This window comes from Ictidomys tridecemlineatus, chromosome Y, assembly GCF_052094955.1.
Source record: "Ictidomys tridecemlineatus isolate mIctTri1 chromosome Y, mIctTri1.hap1, whole genome shotgun sequence".
NCBI classification, from domain to species: Eukaryota; Metazoa; Chordata; class Mammalia; order Rodentia; family Sciuridae; genus Ictidomys; species Ictidomys tridecemlineatus.
This window is the reverse complement of record NC_135494.1, coordinates 14,574,052-14,579,081: the sequence shown is the minus strand read 5'-3', so window position 1 is coordinate 14,579,081 and position 5,030 is coordinate 14,574,052.

Here is a 5,030-nt window from a genome sequence, read left to right as displayed (position 1 = left end):
CTGAAACAAAACAGACATGCTTTAGACATCAGGCAAAAGCATCAGACAGGACCACAGCACTCAAGGGAATGGTTCAAAGACCAGCAATTAACAACCACATTCAGGGTTCCAAAATGGTTCATCAGACTGAATCTTGACTGCAGTGTGAATTCTTGATTCCAGGGATGTCTATCTGCCTTACAAATAAATATATTGCTCTATTTTTCCACTGGTGTTTATGTATAAGATTTGTTCAATTCCAGGCAATCTAAAGCTTCAAGTAAAAAAAAAATGTCCATTCATTAATTGATTTAACATGTACATTTGTGCCAGTCAGTTTCTGCTTTACTTTTCTTTAGATCAGGGCCCAAGATTCTGAAACTGATCTTTCCTCCTGACCACCAGAAAAATACTTAAGAGAAAAATATTAAGGAGATTCCATGGTATGTTGCATATACTTTTTGTAAGCAAGAAAAACTCTTATTTAGACCTGTAACAGGAACCAGGGCATATTGAACATATGAAGATGATATGTTAAAGGGATGAGATGGACACCTGTAAGGAATGAGTATCATAACAGTGCACTGAATTTGGGATTGCATGTATGTTATAATCCCTTCCAAAATATGTTGTAAAAAGACCCCAGTTGTCAGAAAAGCCCTTGCTTACTGATATTGGTGCCTTAAGGGAGTGCAGCAATGTCATTTGGTATCTATCCCATCAAATAGAGTTGTTTCATATTATTATGGTTTGAATTGGTGTCCCCTCCCCCAAAAAAAAGCTCACATGTGAGACAATATAGGAAGGTTTAGGGAAGAAAAGATTGAGTTATATCCTTAACCTAATCATCGAATTAATCTCTGATAGAATTAACTGGTAACTGGAGTCTGGTGGGGTGTGGCAGGAGGAAGTAGTTCATGGGTTGCATGGCTATGGGGTATGTATATTTGTATCTGGCAAATGAAAACCTCTCCCTCTGCTACCTGACCATATATCGAGCTATATCCCTCTGCCACACTTTTCAGCCATGATGTTCTGTCTCACCAGAGCCCTAAGGAATGGAGACAGCCTTCTATGGACAAAGATCTCTGAAACCATGAGCCCCTACATAAACTATTCTTCCCTAAATTGTTCTAGTCAGGTTCTTTAGTCATTGCAGCGAGAAAAGCTAACTAAAACAGAAATTGGTACAAGGAGTGGGGTTGTTGCTCTGACTTGAACATGTGGTTCAGAAACTTTTGGAGCATTTTGGAATTGGTGGGAGGAATTTTGAGATGCTTTGCATTACAAGCTAGAAATGCTTTAGATTGTTGTAAGGAGAGCTTAATGGCCAATTCTGGCAGGAGCTCAGAAGACCAGAATGCCAATGGGACTGTGGACAGTGAAGACAGGACTAGAGAGGGTTCAGAAAAGGAGGACTCTATTGGAATTTGGACTAAAGGCCATTTATGTTGTATACTGATTGAGATGTTGTCTGAATTTTGCTCTTGTCCTGAGACTTTCTGTGGAGCTGATTTTAATCTGGTAGAAGAAATGTATAGGAAGCATAACATTCAGGAAGTGCCATGGGTATTGCTGGAAGCTTTTGGTAAAGTTTATTGTGATATTCAGAAGCACAGAGCAGAGCAGAAAGATTTGAAAAACTTGGACTTGAAAGCCAGGAGTAAAACTGGGCCTAGGGAAGTTGCCATTGTTAAAGACATTACTGCCACTAAAGAAATCCTGAAGATTTTTCCTGAAGAAAATAAGAAAGATGGCTTGAGGGCAAGGCCACATCTATCTCAAGCTCAAGGGAGTAAAGGTGAAAATTCTCTTGAGACCAGTGGGACATGCTTCTTGCACAAGGGGGCCTACAAAGTTTTTTCAACATGCTCAGCCACCCAGATACTCAGAGGCTGCTACATCCAGGGCTCCTGGAGGTTTGGCTACTGCTCAAGATAGCAGCTGACCTTGGCATCAACCACATGGTGCTAGTTCTGCAGAAATGCAGGATGCTGGATTTAGGGGCCCATGGAAGCTTCCACCAAGATTTCAAAGGAAGGCCTGAGAGGCCAGGCAAAGTGCAGCAGGGTCAGAGTTTGTGTAGGCACCCCCTGGGAAGTCAAGGTGTGAAGATGTGAGGAGGAAGCTGAAGCAGCAGTGGAGACCCTGAAGAGTAAGAAATGCCAGTTATTTGGGACATGGTCTTAGGAAAGCTGTAGAAGTCAAGCAGAGAGACGCCAACAGAAAGGCCACTTGGGCTGTAACAAACAAGCCCATAGGGGAGGAGCTCCACAAGTCCTTTGGAGGGAACATTAGGATGCCATGTGCCTCAGATGCTGGATATGGAGCTACAGGACTTGTTTACCCAGTTGGATTTTGGTCTTGCTTTGGTCCTATCCCTTTTTTCTATGCCTCTAATTTTGTCAATGGAAATGTTTACTCTTTACCATTATATATTGGACACTTATGAACTGCTTTTAATTTTATAAGAGCTTACAATATGAGATTGCCTTGAGCCTCAGAAAGGACTATGTACTTAAACTTTAAGCACTCTCAGAACTTTTGATACTATGAGGACTCTTGGGAATGGGCTAAATATATTTTTCATTGTCAGATGAGTGTGAGGTTTTGGGGGTAAGGGACAGATATATTATGGTTTGGATGTGAGATGCCCCTGAAAGCTTAAATGTGAGACAATTCAAGGTTTGAAGGAGAAATGATTGAGTTATAGCCTTAACCCAGTCAGCAAATCAATCCTTGATGGGATTAACTGGATGGTGACTGGAGGCAGGTGGGGTGTGGCTGGAAGAAGTGCTTCATTAGGTCCATGGCTATAAGGTATGTCTAGCAAGTGAAGACCTCTGTCTCTGCTTTCTAACCATCATGTGAGCCACTCCCTCTGTCACACTCTTCCATCATGTTGTTCTGTCTCAACCTGAGCCCTGAGGAATGGAGCTAGCCTTCTATGGACTAAGACCTCTGAAACCATGAGCCCCCAAATAAAGTTTTCTTCCCTAAAATAGTTCTAGCCAGGACCTTTAGTTGCAGCAGTGAGAAAGCTGACTAAAACACATATTCTATCATATGAGGAATATCTTTAATTCTGAGCTCCAATAGAAATAAACTAATGATATAATTTTCTAATAAGTAAAAAGAAAGAAAGGAAGAAAACAGTTTTAAAGAAAAGTGATTCAGTTTGGGAAATTTTTTTAAAGAGAGAGAGAGAGAGAGAGAGAGAGAGAGAGAGAGAGAATATTTTAATATTTATTTTTTAGCTTTTGGCGGACACAACATCTTTGTTTGTATGTGGCGCTGAGGATTGAAACCGGGCAGCACGCATGCAAGGCGAGCGCGCTACTGCTTGAGCCACATCCCCAGCCCAAGGGCAAATTCTTAAAGAAATATCTTCAGAGGTGATGATTACTTATGATGACATTTTAGCTAGGTATTATCTGCTGAGTACTGACCCCACATCATCATATTTAGTTGGAGAATAGGACATTAGGAAAGGCTGTAGTCTTCAATCAGGGAGTTCAAGCACAGGGGGAAAAGTAGCTGTCATGATAAGCTTAATGAAGATGTTTTACATTAGCTGACAGAGATGATCTGCAGGATGTGAGAAGAACATTTGAAGCAAGTGTTTAGAAATATTTGGAGCCAAAGAGGGTCATTAAAAGTATGTTAGAAAAATCTTCAATTTGGATTTGAGAGAGAAAGCATGTTTTGGAAGATTATTACTGTCTACCGAAGGGAACTGGTGTGGGATAAAATAGAGGTGGTCATCCTGGGAGAGAAGAGGAAGCAGCTTTGACTGGACTTGGGAGAAATAGCTGGAGAAAAAGGCCTACAACATGTCTTTACTTTTCTTTTTGGATTTTGGAAGAGAGGACATGTATGCTTCCTGTCCTGATACCCCTCATGGGATGTCAGAACCAGCACACAAAATAGTGATCTAAAGAAGAGAACCAATGATGCTATATGAACAGAATTAGCTTTCTTTTTGAAAAATACATTAGAAAGTTTATCACATTTGCATGTTGCTTTGTAAATTATGTGTTGCTATTGGCAATAACATGGTAAAGGCAAGAACTACTCCTTTATATAATAGAATAATCAGAATCTTCATTTTTATGGTCAAAAATATTTTTAGAATACAGGATATTAGTTGAAAGTAGGGTCTTCTATTTTGCTTTAGTAAAGATTTAGTTGCGCTAATCAAAACTGCCCAGTGATTTTTGAGCATTTTCATAGAGACTACAGGAATATTTCTTAATCTTTTATCTACCACTGCCCAATACATTCAGTGGAACAGTCTCATGGGTACTTTGTCATTGGGTCTTGGATCTGGCTGTGGTTTGGTAAACAGGCTATGGATTTGGTTGAATCCCTTGAGTACTACCTGTAACTCTGCTCCTTTCTCCACATTAAATTCTTACTATATGTGGCTTAGTGTTACCAGTTAATCAATAGGTTCTTTCTTCTTTTCAGTTTTAAGTACTTGTTGGATTATTTGTAATTTTTTCCCTAATCACAAACTTTTTTTTTGATTCTTACTCATTACTTTGTAATGACAATCTAGGTAATAAGTATTGATAAATTCTGAGATGCAGGGCCAATAAGTTTAAACTCCTCATTAAAGTGTCGCTAGTCTCTAGATTATTAAGTGTTCTCTCCCTGAATACAGCTAAGGAACTGCACTCTGCTTATCAGTGATCTTTTAATTGTATTCAGTTGCATTCTTTAACTACCAGGGGAGCTCCTTTGATATAAAAGTAAGTCCCGCTGCATTTCATTACAAAAGCTTGCTGATTAAGAGAACTTTAGCTTTTAAATTGGTCACCTCTAAATAGAAGTGGAAATTTGTGTCCCCCAAATTAATCAAGATTCATAAACTCTTCTGTCTTATGTTTTTTCCTACACCATGTGCATTTCTAATTTAGTTTCAACTTTCCAACAGTAACTTATAAATTCTACCAATACAAAGGTATTTCATTTCTAACAAATTTGAATGCTTTCTGTCATGTGCAATGCTAATGGTTAGCTGAGTGACAAAGATGAAATAAATGAAG